At 41.8% G+C, this 19,138-nt stretch overlaps 1 protein-coding gene across 5 annotated transcripts in view; it reads right to left on the reverse strand.

Annotated features, from left to right (window-relative positions):
• Positions 1-19,138, reverse strand: part of MARCHF3 (membrane associated ring-CH-type finger 3) — a 119,061-nt gene that overhangs the window by 56,723 nt on the left and 43,200 nt on the right. The window contains exon 2 of one of the 5 annotated variants that reach the window (XM_090038481.1): positions 18,337-18,450. The exons of the other annotated variants lie outside the window; for them this stretch is intronic. The gene's annotated coding sequence lies outside the window, so the exon portion shown is untranslated. The remainder of the gene's footprint in view (positions 1-18,336; positions 18,451-19,138) is intronic. 5 annotated transcript variants of the gene reach the window in all.

The raw sequence follows: 19,138 nt of genomic DNA on the forward strand, positions 1-19,138 counted from the left end.
TGCATTAACTAGGAATAGAACAAATCTTGTTCAAGTCCTTCCTTAGTAGGGAGGATTTCTCCAAAATGCCACTGTCCAATTGTCTGTTGATTAAAAAGATTAAGTGGATTCAGTGCTTGTAAGACGTGTCTGCTGGACAGCCCTGTTCACCAGCTGTCTGTTTTGTGCCCATTAAATTCTTGGACAATGCTGAAATGGCCAATAAGTGTGCTAATTAAGGAGTTAGTTTTTGTGATGAGAAAAGTGTCCACTGGGAACTAAACTGAGATCACCCATCTCATTTTTATAGTGAGCACAGCCAGCATATCATAACCTTTGGTGACTGCTGGACAGGTTGAAAAAGCAAAAACAGGCAACAAGCTCCATGTTCTGGTAACAGCATCTGGACTTCCATTATGTCTCAGTATCTTTCTTTCCTAAGGACAAAAACCAAGATCTAGAATTCGTTGGAGAAGTGGGTAAATTGAAACAAATGAAGAGAAAAAGAACAAGAAACAATGAAGTGGCAGATCTCTTCTGTTTTAATTTGTTGTGCAGCCAAATGTCAGTTGCCATACTAAGTGCTTTATTCAACAACAGAAAACCATTCTAGTTGAAACAGCAACGTGTATCTGAGTAAGAGGCGTACTTCCTCGCGTTCCTGAATGATGCTGTGAATAAACAAGTAGTGCAAGTCTCTCATTTCCTACCTGTTTGAACTGTTTGTGCATTTTAATTAACCAGTAATTGGGATAAAGCACAAAAATAATCCTAGGGACAGAAGGAACCAAAATCCAGAACACTCTCCTCCCAGCTGAATGCCCCAACCATTTTGGCCACAGTGCCATGCTTTGTCTTGCTTACTTTCCATCTGCCCTTGTGAATCTTCTACGCCTTTCTGCCTAGTCACTAGTGGCACACTTGACAGAAGTAGTAGAGGCTAGTCTTTAAGATTTCATAGATTTTAGGGTCGGAAGGGACCTATTAAATCACCGAGGCCAACCCCCTGCCCTGGGTAGGAAAAAGATGTTTGTGAAATCTCCTCTTAAATACCTTGAAGGAAGGGGACATACCACCTCCCTTGGAAGCATATTCCATATTTTGGCAACCATCACCATAAAGAATTTTTTCCTGATGTCCAATCTAAATTTGCTCTCTTCCAGTTTGTGTCCACTGTTTCTAGCTACCCCGATGGGTGCCCTGGTAAACAGCATATCCCCCATTTCCTGCTGTCCATCCCCCCCCAGTGAGTTTGTAGACGGCCAAAATAGAAGGTAGGAACATGAGTGTAAATCCCCTTAGGCTGAGGAGTGTACTAAGCCTAAGTCGCCTTCTTCCTAGGGGAATGCTCTAACCGCTGAGCTTGTATATGAGAGGCATCATCTCTTCCTGATTTGGAATATATCTCTTCTGATTAAAATCAAAGTAAAACTTCAGAAGAAAAGTCTTGCCATTTTTAAAAAAGACAGTAGTGACTCCTACTTTGTTCTTTCAAAGAAGAGCTGAAGGTACCTACTCTCGGGAAAGGATTTTGGGCTGTGGATCTCTAGTGGCAGGAGGCATCTCTGTGCAGCTTGAATTCAGGCACCTAAGCCTCAGGGCCGTGCTGGAATTCACAACACCCTGTGCTTTGTGTTTCGTTAGCAGTCAGCAGCCTACAACTAAGCAAGCCTGCAAGTATTTTGGATTGCAAGGCACCTCACTCTGACCATGGGTGCACAGGAAGCCTAGGTGCCTAAAAGATGGGCACCCACAAAGCTAAATGCTGCAGTACTCAAGTCTTTTATTGGATTTAGCCAGCCATGCATCTAATTCCATTCAATTTAAAAACCAAGACCACCTGAAAGACTGCATCAGCCAGCACTTACCTCCAAATCAGTGTACTGTTTTTGTGAGGATTGCCATACATCTAGAATCCAAAAGCCAGCAAAGAGCACCAACTCCTGCATGTTGAGTGCAAAGAGCTTTAATACCTTAATTATACACATGTTCCTCCCAGATTACTGAAGAAACTTCAGTTATGCATGGGCTACTTTGAAAAATAAGCTGTTCTTATGGGAAAAACTTCCTTACGGTTGAGGAGGATTCTCTAATAACAGAAGTGCTGTAGTTGTGCTGAACAAGGAGCTCCTTGTTAACAGAACAAGGAGCCCTGGTTTCAAATTGCAGCAAGGGAAATTTAGGTTAGATATTAGAAATACCTCTCTCACTAGGAGGGCAGTAAAGCACTGGAGCAGGTTACCCAGAGAGGTTGTGGACTCTCCATCCTTAGAGGTTTTTAAGACCTCGATAGAGAAAGCCTTGCCTGAGATGATATAGCTGGAATCAGTCCTGCTTGGAGCAGGGGGCTGGACTAGGTGACCTCCAAAGGACATTTCCAACCCTCATTTTCTATGATTCTAAGGTGGGGAATCAAGTACAACTATGAGCAGGAGTGAATTAGATATGAGAGGGCTGGGGGATGTTCTCCTATGGTGATTTTCCTTTCCTCCTTCGCAGAAGCCATATACTGGGCCCCTCGGGGTTCTCCTTCAACAGTGTCTGAAAAGTGCCTGTTCCTTGCATCTGACCACTACAGGGGCTCATTTCAGGATCTGTCCTGGGAAACAACATATCATGTAATGCTAAAGAAAATTCCTATAAAAATAATCTGAAATAAAACTGCAAGGTTAGGAATTGCTATTACTTGTGCATGCTACAGAAAGGCAATGATGCAAGCAGCATGATCTTGCTCTAGAACGTTTAGCTAGATAATTTTGAAAACAGGGCCCTGGAAGACAGAGGTCTCTAGACTGCTCCATCTGCACATGGATTATTTATTTTATTTGGGTTTATAGAGATCAGGGTTCAAAGGAGCACAAATCCTAAAGATTAGTTTAATGGTCACAACATCTCAAGGGACAATGCTGTAATGCAATATCAGTGTGAAAACAATATGATGACTGGCAATACTGGAATGTTTAAATGTGGCCTTATGTATTTGCTAAATCTGTATATAAACACTAACTGTTCTGGCTTTTATTTTACAGCATTTTATAGGAATATGAATTGAATCCTTTTTCATGAATAGCCTAAAGTTTATTGGTAAACAAGCAACCCTGACCTTGTGCCACTGCTATGATTTTTTAAAACCCTTCACAAAACCAATTACCTCCCCTCTTTGCTACTAATGACAACAATGATCTGCCAGTTTTCAACTAACCGGGGCTTGTAAAGCATTTGGCAATAGGAAAACAACAACACCCCCATAAATTTTAATACCGCAAATGTAAAATATGCTGCTATTTTTTTCCCTCTCACTACTAGCAAACAAATGCCAAGCAAGCCCCACAAATAAAATCTTGGCTTGTCAACTGCAGGTGCTAGCGCATCATTATGAATAAGAATATTTTATCCTTACACTATGGTTTATGTTTTCAAAGAATTGTACAAAATATTAATATTAAGTTAACAGAATGAAATTCTGTACCAGATCCTTAGCCAAGGTAAACAAGTATAATGTGATCAACTTCAATGGTGTAGGACTGATCTATACCAACTGGAAGACTGGCTCAAAATATCAATCTCCTGTCTGATTTAAAATCTTCCGCAACAAAGTCAAAGCACTATTGCATTGAAAAGTCTCAGGGGGCTCCTGCTCTGATGGAGGGGCAATAAAGACATTAAGATAGTACACACTTGTAGCTGTGACCTCATCCTCTCCGTTGCCCCTCCAGAGGTAAGCATTAAAAAATAAAGCTTACAACTGGGATACAAGGGATCTATTTTGATGATGTAAAAAGAAACATATCTCATGTCAAGTGAAAACTGAAGTTACCTCCTCAACCCCTGCTTCATTGGTGGCAGTTTAATGAAGAGTTTCAATGCATGTGATTATTAAAAATGATGACACCTGATCTGCATTCTGGGTTTGTCCAGAAATACTCTGATTAGGAAGCTAGTTGTGTGACAGTGCAACTTTGCACCTGCAGCTAGAGATACTGGCTGGAAGTCTATTAAAAGACCCCAAAGTCAATAGAAAGGGCAAGCAGCTGCAGTTACTATTAAAATAAAAGCTGCATCTATCATCATGCTACTATCATAATCTTGACTATGAGCAGACGATTTCCCTGGCTGCTGCACCCCGCCCCCCAAGTTCCCACACTGCCGCCAGGGAAGTATGTGATTCTTCAGCGCCAAAAGCACACTGTAAATATTGCCACTCCATAGGGGACCATATGGAGGGAACTGGACTGCTGAAGGCAGCCATGATAAGAGCAGCAGTCACTACTCAAATGCTCTATCCTGATTACCAGGTAAAGGTTAAAATGCAGGATATAATCCCATCACAGGCTGTCATATGGTGAATTTTCCTATCTTAACTACTGATAAACTGCCAGAAGTAGAATACTTTAAACGGCTGTAATATTAAACTTGCTTTATAAATGCAGAAAGTTTATGCATTTATTTTCATTCCATAATAAATATATTAGGCAATGAAGGTCTCATGGCTATTGCATGAATCTTGTGACTCACACAAGCCCCACTGAGGCTGAAAGAGTCAGCAGTCATGACTTCATGTCTTTACGGAATATGAATATGAATAAAAAGCCATAACAGCCAACACATAGGAGTAACACTTTGACACACAGGCCTAGAAGGGCCTACTGGCATCTGCCCAAACCTGTAGGGAATAACTGCTTACTCAGCATTGCTACTTCCCTACCATTCTGACAAACGCCAGCTCTATAGCAATTGCTTTAAGGCAGCATCCGCCTCTCTCTCTCTCTCTGTGGCCTTAAATTAGTCCCTCTCATGCCAACTATCATAACACTGGTCAACAATATGGTTAGAAAGGAACAGTCAGCCCTTAGAATTCAGCAATAAAAAGGAAGGATATAATCTGGAGGGTAAGTATTACAAATGTTTTTGACTTCCTCACCCAGCAGACAAGGGATACAAAGAGAACAGATCCCTGGCAGACAAGGATAAAGTAACAAGCACTTACTTCTACCTATTCTTTTTACTTTGCATCTCCATTTCTCTGATAGTCAGACATACAAGACTCAGATTTATGCTGATCAGTGAGACAGTATTTCTTAGAAAAACAACATTTTTCATAATCTCATCTCAGCTGAAGTGCCTCACTTCAAAAACTGAGCAATGACTCCACCAGTACTGATTCAGTACAGATTACTCCTGGCAGGCTTCCAGAGATCATAAACTAGTGAAATGGTCATATTGTTTGCTTTGAAGACAAGAGAGCCCCAACTCTGAAGATGGACAGAGTCAAATCCATTCATTTTAAGCACCGGTCCACATGGGGAAATAAATGTAGGACTCCAAGGTGTATGAACGGTTCTAGCTTCTCCATACTGCTAATGAAGTTACTGTCAATGTCTGACACTGGAGACTTCAAAATTCCCCATTCATGGAAACTCGCACAGACATAAACTGTTGGCCCAGTGATATAGTCTATAACAGCAACCACAGGATTTTTCTTCCACATGATCTCTAGACCAACCGGTGCAACTTAAATGCATTTTAAACCAAGGTGCTCAACCTCCATCCCACTCGGCTGTTAATTGACCCTCAGGGCTCTCCGCATATCTGGAAATTTGTCAGTGAGGGAGTGGAGGCAGCATTGTCTCATCTCTCCTGCTGACAAATTTCCAGACCCACGGGGAGTCCTATGGGCTGGAGGACAATGCCCTGCATGCTGGTCCAGGGTCGCAACTCAGCCATATCTGGTGCACAGGGTAAGGCTTACACACTCCTACCCAGAGACTGACCCTGCATGCCAATCCCATGCTGGATTCAATCCAGACTGACTCTGCCCATGGGCTCTGGTCCAGGGAGCAGCCCCACAGCAGTCATCCGCCCCATGGAGCTAGAAGGTTGAGCACCACTCTTCTAAATCATCAGCTCAAATGGAGATATCAGCACCACAGTACTTAACCTGGTCTGGCTACCACAATCAAAGATCAGGATTTTTCCTGCCTCCCTTTTGGCAGGGGTGAATTGTTTTGGTTTATCCCCAGAGACTCATGGAGTCAGGGAGTTTCAAGAAATCCTAGTGAAAACTCCATCTATCTGAAATAATACAATGATAGATTGGTTGGTTACTGCAAAAATCTTCGGTTTACTATCATCCCCAAACTACACTCCATCCCTTTATTCTCACTCACTGCCCAGTGTCTGCATCCACTCAAACAGGACTGGTCTGGGCAGTCAACTGGCTAATTACAAGCTGATTGCTTTTTTTCAACAGAAAAGTCTATTCAACCAAAAAAAAGGGGGGGCAGGGGGTATGGTGTGGGAGTTTTTTGTTTTTGTTTGTTTGCTTGTTTTCTGACAAATTCAAAATGTAACATTTCAACTTTAAAAAAAATGTTTTTAGCTTTGGAAGAAATAAAAATAGAAAAAAGGAAGTTGAAGGATTAAAAACGGAAGGTTTCCCTCACTGCACTTTTAAAAAGAATCATTTTCATCTAAATATTGAATTAAAAATATGAATGTGTGGAAAAATGAAACAAGGTATTTTCAGCATGTTCACACACACATAAATGAAAACCTTTTTGATTGGTTATACATGTAATCAACCCGAAGTATCCTTGCCTAACCTCAGATCCAAGTTTTAATTTATAAGAGATTCCAGTCTATTTACCGAAGGACTACTTGGTATTGGTAGATCTTTTATCTAGCTGGCATTAGTAGAGCTTTCACCCTATCTGAAAGAACTGCTATCAGAACAGAATCTGGTGGCATCCCACCTTCTCAAGTGTCTACACAGACACTCCGGGGAGGGTGGGAGGGGGAACACGATGAAAGTCTGTGATAGCACATGTAAGGTGAAAGTCTTCAGGTTGTCACCTTGAAAGGGGCATGGAGGTTGGGTGACAGAGTCATACTGCTCAGCTGACCAATTTCATAGGACAAATAGGGAGTATTGTCAACACAATGACTGGGGAGAACTTTGGAATCTTCACAAGGCTGAAATGTTTGCATAAGTCATGCATTGCTTTATTTTGGAGAAATGATCACAGTAAAAAGTTGTGGATAAAGGTGATATGCAATAGCATGGTAGTATAACTGATTTCTGCTGTGCAATATAAACTAAGGATCAGACTTAGTAGCAATCAAAACACAAAGAATAAAAGGTTTCCCAGACAGAAAAACTTACGTGTTTTACAATGTTTTAAAAGGAAAAAAAAACCCCAAGTTCTTAGATACTTCTACTTCTTCTTTTTCCTTTGCCTTTTTCCTATTTCCTTTCCTTTGAGTCAGAAATGAATAAAAATTGTCCATGGATCTAAACCAGTTAATCTCTCATTTTAAAATAAAAAATAAATTTTCTTCAGCTAGGTTTTTATTTTTTTTTTAAATGTGTTTGGGACTTAATTAACACTAATTCTTCTGAGACCTCTGAAATACATTAGGAATACAGTGATTTTTTCATGTCAAAGTAACCTGAATATATCCCAAATATTTTTTCTGAATTTTATTAGCAGGTACAGCATTACAGTGATAACCTAAAAGTTAAAAGTTAAAATGGGTCAAGTTTAAAGTCTTGTCAGTAGTAGATTTCTGCTAATGAAAGTTTGCAATTTCATTACACGAAACTGAATTGCAAAATTTTTCAATTTTGCTTTCCTCCCTAAAAGCAAATGTGTTCTTGATGGTCAGATCCTAAGTTCAATGAGTTGTCTATTCTTCCAAAGACTAAACTCCATTAAGCCTTCTCTGTTTTTTTCTCCACAAAGACATACATACACATCTGATTTTCATACTGCTGCTGTACAGGAGCTTATTATTTCAGAGTGAGCTTCAACAGGATGTCCCAGACAACAGTTGCAAAGTAGCTTCTGCAAAGTAGTACATGTTTTAATTTACATTTATGTGTTGTCATATCACATACAACAGGGAGTTCTCCAGTTGTTCTACTGTGGAAGCTCCACATGATGATGTACTGGGCACATTCTTACAATACATGAACATTTACTATTTGTCTTCATACATGAAATGGTGTAAATGAATCTTTTAAAAATCTGGAGCATGACTTTGTAGTCTGAACTTCATTTTGCCAAACACTATTTAGAACATGTCATAATTAACAGTGGAAGTGAACACATCTCAAACCAAACTGGGATGTTTAATCACGTTAAAGTGGCATTTATTTGGTTGCTCTTTGTTGGGAGAAGATGGTTACTGGAAAGTAAAGGACCTGTAAGTACTCTGAAACTTATTCTCTTCCTTTGGGATATGACTTTCATGGAAGGGTGACTTTTCTGGTGACTTAGTTATTTTTAACTTAGCCATTTGATCTGAGTTATTAAAATACTGTTGTGCCTGGAAAAAAACCCAAAAAACAATGTGTGATTGTCATGTGGGACTGCTTTTCTGCTGTCAGATCATCCTTGGATATCCTACTGACTTGTGCCTATTCACTTCAGTATCTCTGTACCACAAGCTCTCTATCTCCAAGATGGGGATGACAGTGCATACCCTACCCACCTCTGTTCTTTCCCCTCCAACTTCATAGAACTAAAGCATGGCATTTTAGATGCTGTGTAGGCAAAAAGAGGATTACATTAACCACATGTCACTAAACCACTTCCTCCTATGAACAGAAAAAGTCATGTAAAGACTACTCATTCTCTTGAGTGGTATACCTCAATGTAGTCTATTGCCACGGTGGTTATTTTCACTCAGGTACACAGCCCCTACCAGGAAAGACCTACGCTGCCATTTTCTTTCTCCCCCAGTCTCCCCCAACTACTGTCTAATGTAGATGCTTAGTTCAGCCTTTCAGTGAATAGTTCAGATCCTTTCATATCTGTGATCATCTTCTGAGTAGAGCTGGATGAGTAATAGATTTTTGGTTCCACGATCAAGAAGGTTCTGGTTAAACCAAAATAGATTTTTTTTTTTTAGCAAAATGAAACCACATGGATATTTCCATATAGGACTGAAACATTCTGTTTTGCTTTCAAAGTTACTTGATCCTTAAGGGAGCAAAAAAACCCCTCCTTTAATCTTTTTGTCTTTTTTTTTCTAATTAAGGCCAATTTGAAAACAAAAGTGCCAAAAACTGGGAAAAAATTGGGAAGTTTCATTTTTAAACATTATTTCCTCCAGTTTTTCCTTCATTGAAACTATTCATGGGTTCCCAAAATTTTAATTTCCCACCTTTGTAAAAAAAACTGCACCAGGTTTTATTTCTTAAGCTATGTTTTTGACCACACAATTTGTTTTCCCCCCACCTCTGGGAAAATGATAAATAGGAAAATATTGCCGGTTCATCTGGGTCTACCAACGGTGTACAGAATGTGATCTGGACCCAGGGGTTTTTTTTGTTTCTTTATTTTTAATCAACTTCCTGGCATCTTTGGTTAAAAAATACTATGCAGACAAATCATTCTGGCTCTTGTGGCCCATGCTAGCGATCTGTAAATGTAGATACAAAGGTTACTTTATCTCAAAGCTGCATTTCCTTTCCTTTAGTTCCTGGGTGGGGATGGAGTTGGGAGTGAGCTAGGGAAAGAAATAGTTTCCATCCCTTACTGGTAAGAGTTCTGATCTATTAATAAGAGCTATTTATTTCTAGACCTAAAACCAACCAGTTGCATAAACCATTATTACAACTGTTGTGCCCTTTATGCAATTTTCTTTACCTTCCCTTACTTTTACAATCTTCTTTACAAAAAAAACCAAACTAGCTGTATGTATGGATTAATGACTATTTGACCTGATTACATATACAAAGTGTTTATTTTCGTTTGTCCTCCCGATGGCTGCTATTAACAAAAAGAATGCTATTTTTAATTTTAGACATTTACATTTTTAAATAATTGCATCCCAAGACACACAGCAATAAAATGCAAGGCAAACAGAAATGCTTGTGTGTTGCCAACAGTTTTCTTAAGCTGCAAGGAGTGTGGTAACTCAAGGCATGTCTATACAACCTCTGTGCTGTGCCAAGGAGGGCCGCCAAGAAATACATCCACCCACTCAATCTTACTCTATGCAGACTCTGTGCATGTACACAGAGCCACTCTTAGGCTGTTTTAAGGCATGCTTGCCAGCATGGGTTCAGGGCTGCTCTAAGCTGGCTAGGACGCCTCATTCCCAGGATTTGGAGAGTGTGAGTGAAGAGGCAGGACTTGTTCACAGCAGCACTCCGGCCTGCCCCATGGAGGTAGTGTAAGCATATTATTAAGGGAATCTGGGATGGAGTAAGGAAATCTGGGACAGGGACACTGCCCCCACCTCAATCTCGGGTGCAAAACACCTCCCTTTCCCAACCCTGCAACTCCCAGGAGCCCTGATGGCAGGGCAGGGTGAGACAGCATGGAGGCCCGTGGCCAGACTCCATCCCCTGGACCTGCCTGGAAGTGGCCCTTCCCTACCACCACTAGCAGCTGCCTGGGACTGCCACGCACAGCAGCAGGGCATGAGGCTGCCAGTGGCGGGCAGCCATTCTGGCTGAGGCGCAGTGCCCAGCCCAGCTGCCTCCCCACTCCTCCACCCTTGCAGCCAGTGCTCAGCAGGAGGCGGCACTGCCTCTGCCTGTGGCAACCAAATCCGGGACTCTTGCTTCAATTTACACCAACAGGGCAGAACAGCCTATGAAATCTGGGACTGCCCCAAATCTGGGATGCAAGGTCACCCTATGCAAGCAAGCTTTTCATGTTGCAAAGTGCAGCTGGACTGTTGCAGGGTGAAAGGGGACAGGTATTTTACACCTCCAACTGGAGGGATGAGTAAGCAGAAACCTAGCTCAGCAACAAACTGTGAGATGGGTTTGGCAGGAGATATTTTATAAACACAAACCAAACAAGGTAATGCAAAAAAAAAAAGTGGACTAAACAAAATCTCCCCAGCCTTGCAGATTAGGCAAGACCCAGCCTTCCAGATTAAGCACTCAGCTCCTCCTTTTTCTCCAGCAGCCTGTAGTTCAGTGACTATCAACCATGGTGTCACAGCATCCTGGTATGCCATAGGTTTCTTTTAAGGATGCTGCAGGGTATTGTGTAATATTAGCATGGTTAGGCGTGCACATGCCTACACAACTCACAAGATAAACAAAGGGATTTCAAATAGGAATCAAAAACATTCAGACTTACTGCAGGCTTTGAGTTCTTTCCAACAGAAGAATTACTCTATTCATTTTCCATAGTCAAAAACCGAGTGAAAGCTAAGACCTGGCATATTCAGAGGGGTGGCTTGACTCTAATGAGACTGAGACTGCCTTAGTGTAATAATTCCTTGGACACAGGTTGGTCAGAAGAATGGAAAGAGAAAGAACCAGCCATGTGTTCTTCTAGTTTAAGGCAATCTGAGATGAGGTTACTCTGATGTCACTTCCCTGAACGATAACCACTTTCAAAGTTTTAATCTCAAATTAAGGTTTTACTCTTTTCCCCCTGCCTTTTACAGTCAGAGTGGACAACAACATCCTGTCTAGGAATCAGCCCTGCAGTTTGGGCATTGGGGTTGACTGCTCTGTCTTTAGATCCATGCATCTGGATGTTATCTACATTCTTCAGCCTTTTCCTACATAACCGCTCTGAGCAGCAGCCCTTTTTCTCCATTTACACAGTTAATTCATACCCATGCCCTCCTCATTTTGCATCCGCTTACAGTCACTTAAACACTCAGCTGCAACGACTGCTTCAACCATTCGCCTCGATTTGACATCACTCTACTGGATCCCCCTCCTCTAACTGAACATAGACTTGATCTGAGCCTTCAAGAGGCCAAGAAGTGAATATAGCTTTACTTTTAAAGACCTTTCACTGGCTTACCCTCCCACTTCCTACCATATCACCTTCTACATGATAAGAGATATTAATCCCCATATTCACTTTAGCAGGGATACCAATCCACTTGCTCCATTTGCCAAATTTTCACACATTTACCTTTGTGCTTTCTCCAGTGTCCCCGAAACTGCAACAGTTTTCCTTCAAATCCCTGTTTAAAATTCACTTCTGCTGCAATACCAAGAAAAGATCCACCACAGTTGGGCAGCTTCAATGAAACTCTGACTCTATTAAATCAAATGGCAGATCTGCACCCACTATTGAATTTAGTGGGTCTACGATTTCTTTCCTGGTGTTCTGTCTCTTTTCATGCTGATTTGAATCATTTCATGGTTATCTCTGGCCCCTCCCCTGCCTGTGTGTTGCAAGAAGTCATTTCTAGTCTTGTACTTAGTATGCTCTTCAGGGAAGGGACTTTTTTTTTGCTTCATATTTATACCGATATGGTGCCTAGCAGAATGGATTTGGAAACTTTTCGCATTACTGGAATACAAATAAGAATTCAGGTAACAATCTGGCTGATTATGCAAGAGGCAGAAAAAAAGCCAGCTCTCTACTTTTGCTGTCCTGGCTCACCAATCATTTTGAATACCATTTAAATGCCACAGGGGTAAGCGTTTTAGAGCAATGGCTAAGACACAAAGCAAAGTTTCCATCAGTGAAGTAACCAGGTTGCCACCTGAGGGCAGGGAGTGTAACTATGGGGCTCCATCTTCTTGAAGCGTAAGTGCCCTTGAAGGGAAGCTAAGTGACAAATTGAGGCCCAGAGGGAATCAAGGATGCTCAGCTCTGTCTGAGGCACTGAGCACCACAGAGAAAGGGGCCCTCCTAGATGAGAAGGGCTATATCATTTTCTAGCTTTATAGAACCACACCTCCATGGTAGCTGTTGTATAGCTGGCAATACAGCAACATCTTTAGGGTTTCTGGAGCCCTCAGTAGAAGGGACATTCTTCAAGGCTGACATACAATGTTCCCTCGGAGTATAAAAGACTTACAGTACAAGTCCCAACTGCCAGATCTCTGTGGTCAGCTTAAACTCTGGTCTCCCCATAGGACTGCGATTACAATGGAGAATTCTGCTGGGCACCAATTTGTGTTGCATTAACATGGAAATACCACTTCCTCCTTTCTTCCCCCATTAGCTGCAGTGGCAATGACAACGTTAGTTGCCTGCACACAGCCCAGCACACAGGAAGCCAGTGTTTGCTACATCAATATTTCTACATTTGATAATAAAAAGGAACTTATCGTTGCTTCAGACACACATCCGCATGGAACAAAAAAAATTGATTCTCAAAATACTGTCAGTAATTCGTTATGAGGTTTCTAAGAAGGCTGACAAAGCTTAAATTTAATAAGCAAAAGTATAGCTATAAAATAGTTCTCCATAAAGTATCCAGACCACATTGTCAAAGATAGATACCTAAAGTTAGACATGTATAGGTAAATGTACCATCCATACGTTAATTAAGTGGCGCAATTTTCAGAGTTGTTGAGCACGCACAGCTCTCCTGCCTTTTCGAACAATTTGTTTTAACATTGTTGCTTTGCACATGCACATCTTTTTACCTTCTCAGCTTAAGCTGCCTATGTGAGGCAGAATTAGAAGTTACGTATCTTCCTGAGAATCTAAGAGTTGAAAAAGACATGTGCCATGAAAGAAACTGAAGAGACGAGCCGCAGAATTGACTTAACATACTTATCCTGCTTTGCTCAAATGGGGCTCTTACTGCTACAACTAACGGCTCAAAGATTCCCCATTGTAACACTTCCACCCGACTATTGGTTTGGCTTGGGGAGGAAAGATATCTCCAATTAGAGGTCCTAGAGAGTAGACCAGGAGGTGATTAGAAGTACCTACACAGGAAGGTTATATCTAACACAACAAATCCACAACGTAACAAGATCCAATGGCCAGAAGCTGAAGATGAGAAAAATTTTAATTGGAAACAAGCAGCACATTTATGAGAGTGAAGATAAGTAGTCTCAAGCCTAGAGGCATGCGGTAGATTCTCTGTAGCAGAGCACTAGGGTGCTTGCTACTAGCAACAGTAATAAGGACAGCTGCCAATTAATAGGGCAGCACAGGTAAGGGTTGCCAGGGCAACTAATGTTGGTCAGCGGGCTAGAAGAGGGCAGGGCCCGGCCTTTATAAACAGCCCAGGCAGGGGCAGGGGCAGCTTGGGTTGATGGTTGCAGTTGGACTACTTGGACTGGCTGCAATGATGCAGGGGTAAAGAGAACCCTGACAGACGTAGGAGAGAGAGCCAGCAGAGAGCGGAGGTGGTATTATAAGCTCGGGGGCTAATGATGGGTTATAGCTGGCTGGCATATAGTCTGTTGAGTTGAGTTACAAGCCTGGAGGCTTACTGTGTTTATGTTACAGCCGTTTGGCTTTGGGTTTGGTTACTGTTTAATACTGGAGGACTGGGTGAGGCTGTAAGGTGTGAGGAGGCCTCATGGGAGCTCCCCAATAATCTGGGGGTCCTGGGTGCCCAGTAGTGGCACAGCGAGCGGTGCCAGTAGGGCACAGCTGTTTGCGCTGGAGAGGCGTGGTGTGCGGGGTTTTGGACCCCAGCCTGTGAGGGCGGTATTTTGCCCAGTGGGGCAAGCGACCCAGGAAAGGGTCAAGGGGCCAGGCACGGCTGCGGCCACTTGAGCCCCAAGCACGGGAAACGTATGAGCGAGACCCCAGAGGGGGCAACGAGCACGAGAGGCATGGCACAGGCCCCAGAGAGGGCGAGGGTGAGGGCTCAGCTTTGTTTGGGGGCGTGTTGGCCCAGCCCCGGAGCAAAAAAGGGGGCAGCGAAGAGCCCTGGAGCTAGTGGGGGATCCTGACCCCAGCCCAGCAGGGCAGTACTGGGAGTAAAGGCCGAGTAGGGCGTGAGATCCCAAAGGAGGGTCAGGGGTCCAGGCACGGCTACGGCCACCTGAGCCCCGACCACGGGAAGCGCGGCACAGGCCCCAGAGAGGGCAAGGGTAGCGTGAGGAGCACGGCATAGGCCCCAGAGAGGGTGAGGAAAGCGCGAGCAGCGTGGCACAGGCCCCAGAGGGGGCGGGAGCCCTAGAGAGGGCAGGGAAGCGTGAGCAGCGCGACACAGACTCCAGTGAGGGCCGAGCAGAACAGAGCTCGACAGAGCTGTACAGAAGCCCAGGTGGGGCGAGTAGGCCCGGGAGAGGGGAACAGAAGCCCAGGAGGGGCGAATATATGACAAGAGAACGTCCGGTACAGCTGCGAGGCTTGGGGCGTGCTAAAGGGGAGGTCTGGAGGCACACATTAGCCCTTAAGGCAGGGGTGCACTGAGGCACCCCATACGGAGCAGGGGCAGTTCAACTTATGCTGTGTATTAGGAGATAAAGGCAGCCTCCCTACATTCTCCATCACTTGGAACGTTCAAATCAAGATTGAATCTCTCGGAGACCTGCTCTGGTTCAACCACAAGTCACTGGGCCCAAGAGTATTTACTCATGTGGCAGGGAAAAACAGTTCCTTCCATTGCACAAATCTGTGGGTGAAATTTTACAGCCTGTTTTATGTAGAATTTCAGAGCAGGTGATCAGAGTGATCCCTTCTGGCTTTAAAATCAAATCCTAGTGAGGACAAAACGTAGTCTGGGAGGACTAAACCTACATTCTTGGTTCTTGATTTCAGCACGCATTACTTCAGTATGGAGAAATGAAACATCGTGGTCGATCTGCAGAAAAATATTTTGGTAAAGAGCTCCTGACAAACATGTGAAAGAAGCAGACTCTAATGTCAGTAATTCAGTCACAAGATTTTAAGCTGCCCCCCCCCGCCGTGAATGTTTGACTGTGACCTGACCTATCCATAAGTAGCAGATGTAAAAAAGAGTTAACACAAAAATCCTGTTTTAAACTGACAAAATATTTAAGGACAAACCCTAAAAGCCAGCTCCTCAACTGGCTTTTTACTTTTGTAATTATCTTTAGGAACTTAGAGTTGTGTGTACAAACACACAAATAATGCACAATTAAAATTTCTCGGAAGGCTGAGATACAGCATGGTACTTGCTTTTCTGTCTGGAAATCCTGACAAAACATTAGTTTCATAGGTTGAACTCGGTCAACACAGTATATTCGCACGACAGATGCACAGATTTTTAATGTCTAGTTAGCATCTTATTTTATGAATACATTCAATTTTATCAGCATGTCCAGAGCTTTGGTTTTGATGGGACCGAGACTGATGAAGGATCACCTCAGCAGTAGTAATGCAGCACTCAATTTACATAATTTAGAAATAAAAACCAAATATCTAGAACCTTATTTGCTTACTTACAATTTTGCCTTCCTTCTCAGATTACTACAAAAGGCTTATTTAAAATCACAGCAATAAATATAAACAGTTATTCTGCCTTGCACTTTCCATAAAATTACAGAAATTGCTTTCCAATTGCAATTAAGGTTTCTGAAAATCACACTGAGGAAAGGACTGCATTTTGGGCACTACTTTTTAACCAGTGAGTTCAAGTGTTTGGGCAAAGCTCGGAGCAGTTTTGTTTAACTTTGTAAAAAGCCAAAATGAAAAATACTCAACAGATAGTCTGAAAAATCCAAACAAAACCAGAAATACTCTATGTGCACACTTGTATGAAGTTATATTTATGTAGAGCTATGTGGAAAAAAAGGACTTTTCCCCAAATGTCTTCAGTTCATTTTGTGTAATTTCACTTTTCCATAGTTATAGGGCTATAGATATTTTTACCATACTCACGTAACAGCACACACAGGTGCCAAATGAACAAAAATCAAGCAGATGTAGAACAGCCACTGTGGACTTTGTCCTTTGTTAAAACATGATAACATCCTATATTAACCCCCTAATCTGGCATTATGTTGGGACAGAAAAAAGAGGACCTAATTTAGTATGACTGCTTGACATTTTACTGGAAGAATTTCCCTCACTCTTCTTTCTCAGCTCTGATAACCAAGTCAAAGCGGATTCTCTTGACAATGCTGGGCCCATGGCATGGATTCAGGTAGCCAAAAATATGGAGTGACAGAAAATTAAAAATTGGAAAATGAACCTTGAAAAGCTGGATTTAAATTTTTCACTGACAGCTCTGCAACAAAATATTTCATGCCTAAATTAAACTGAATTTGCAGAAAAATAAAATATTATATGGAGAGGTTGTGAACTAAAAATCTAGCCTGACGGCAGGCATCACAGAGGACAGTCTGGTTGTCCTCTGTCCTCTACTGATACAAAACCCAATACTTTTATGTCCTCTATTCTTCTCTTGGAGAGAAAAACAGAGGACATAAAGGCGTCGGGTTTTGTATCTATACAGAACAGGGGACAGAGTAGCAGAAAACCAGAGTGTCCTCTATGATGGCCACCCTATCTAGCCTGTTTCCACCCCGCCCCCAAGTTTGAAGATATGTTTAACATGGTTTCTTCTACAGCTGTGCAGATAAGGAGAGCCGGTTCATGGCAACAGAAATTTAAATCTGCTAGAGTTGTAGGCAATAACTGTGTGGCATTTATACACATGCCATATACCATTAATATTTATCTCCCTGCTCTTCCCTCTTGAAATTCTCAATACCACAAGTACTGCAAGTTGCAATTCTGTTTTACAAAGACATTACATATACTTTCACAGCGCATCTTTAATTTTGACACGAACATTTTGTATTGAGATTTCAACCCTTAATAGGCTTCTTATAAAAGTAATTTCTGCTCCTCCTTAATAGGTTCTCTTCACAGATTAGCTTTGTATATGTGTATTACATGTTTTCTACTTAATTTCATGCTTTTCTATTTCTAAGCATAAGAAAGTCTTTAAAAAAGAACAAATGTATTCATTTAAAATCTGCTGCTCTGCCCAAATCAGTCACATATTTAATATCTGAAAATCACTGTAATTTAAGGCAAATCAAGACAAGACCAGATTTTAGACTTCAGTTTTGATTCACTCTTTTTCCTTTCCTTTAAATATTAACTGGACTGAATGGAGATTATACAACAGGCACTCTTGTGTACCCTGTTAAGTGAACTAAAAAAGACTCAACAGCCCCCAAATACGTCTTTCCCTAGCCTCTTTAAATATTTTTCATGCTGGCTTATCATAAATAAAAAGCACCTTGATGTTTGGAAAACAGTTACCTAAGACACTTGCAATGACTGCTTGAACACATAATGCACATAAAGATTACTGCATGTAAACGTGTTCCCCTGAAGCTCCTCAAATGGAACAAATTAGAAAGCAACCAATAGTAGGCTACTTCGCTTTTCCAACAAACACAAGCGTTTCAAACATAAAGTCTAATTGCTACACAAGCTACTCTACCATTTTTAGCTCACAGATGTCTTGTCTAATACCTCAATGCACTTTGTTATATGGGCTTCAAAAAGGATCTGAATGATGCAACAACGGAGCACAGTAATCTGATTGGGAGCATAATTGCCTTTAACGTTAATACAAGTTAGATGCGTCCATCCAGAACCTAGAAGGTCTCTGTGCTGCAAGCATACAGTACACTCTGGCTAATTTGCTTGCAGGACTATTCTACCTTATGGTTTAATTTACCATTGTTTCAATTTGCATCCTTGCCCTCAGGATCAGTTGCTGCTAATTGTTCACTACTGGATAATTCGCCATTATTTGCATTCCCCTTCGAGCAGCAAATTAAACCAGCATTTACTGTAAGGAAAGGAAAGGAAAGATTAAAAAGTCTGTTATACTGTTGTTTTATTTTATTAAAGACAGTTTTGAATGGCTTTCCATCTTTGTAGCTTTCACCCTGCTTGTGGGGTCACAGTCATCTAAGTGTTTACAGCTGCCCACCATTCTATTCTGAAGGTCCCCGCTTCTGCATGCAAAGCCCCATCTCATACTATCCATTAACACTGCAATTTTTCTTTCAGCTGAAAGGGTTAGACGTGTGACATCCATTAAGAACACTGCTTTGTGGCACTACTGGCAAGAGTGCCTTAAAAAGGAGAGAGACAATTGCAGCACTCCCTGGCCCAGGGAATAAGTGCATTTCATACAACAGAAGACATAACATTCATTCATTTTCATTTCTAACAGGAACAAAAAGCACCCTTTCCACATGGCCAAAGTGTTTTATAAATCATTTAAATTATCAAACCTTACTGAATTTGTTGCACAAATAGTTGTCCAGTTACTCCAACTCATAATAAAATCAAATCGTCCAGTCTGAGCAACAGATATATGTAAATTTGACACTTTTATTTCAAAGCCTCAATCTCTGTATACACTTCCTCTCCAAATATGCCCATGGGACAAAAAAGATAATCTTCATGACATATTCTGGAACAGCTTAGTGGTACCTAGTATTTTAACTAAAGCAGCTGCAGTCGCAGTT

The sequence above is a fragment of the Crocodylus siamensis genome, chromosome 3, assembly GCF_052110815.1.
Source record: "Crocodylus siamensis isolate JL-2025a chromosome 3, ASM5211081v1, whole genome shotgun sequence".
Classification (NCBI taxonomy): domain Eukaryota; kingdom Metazoa; phylum Chordata; order Crocodylia; family Crocodylidae; genus Crocodylus; species Crocodylus siamensis.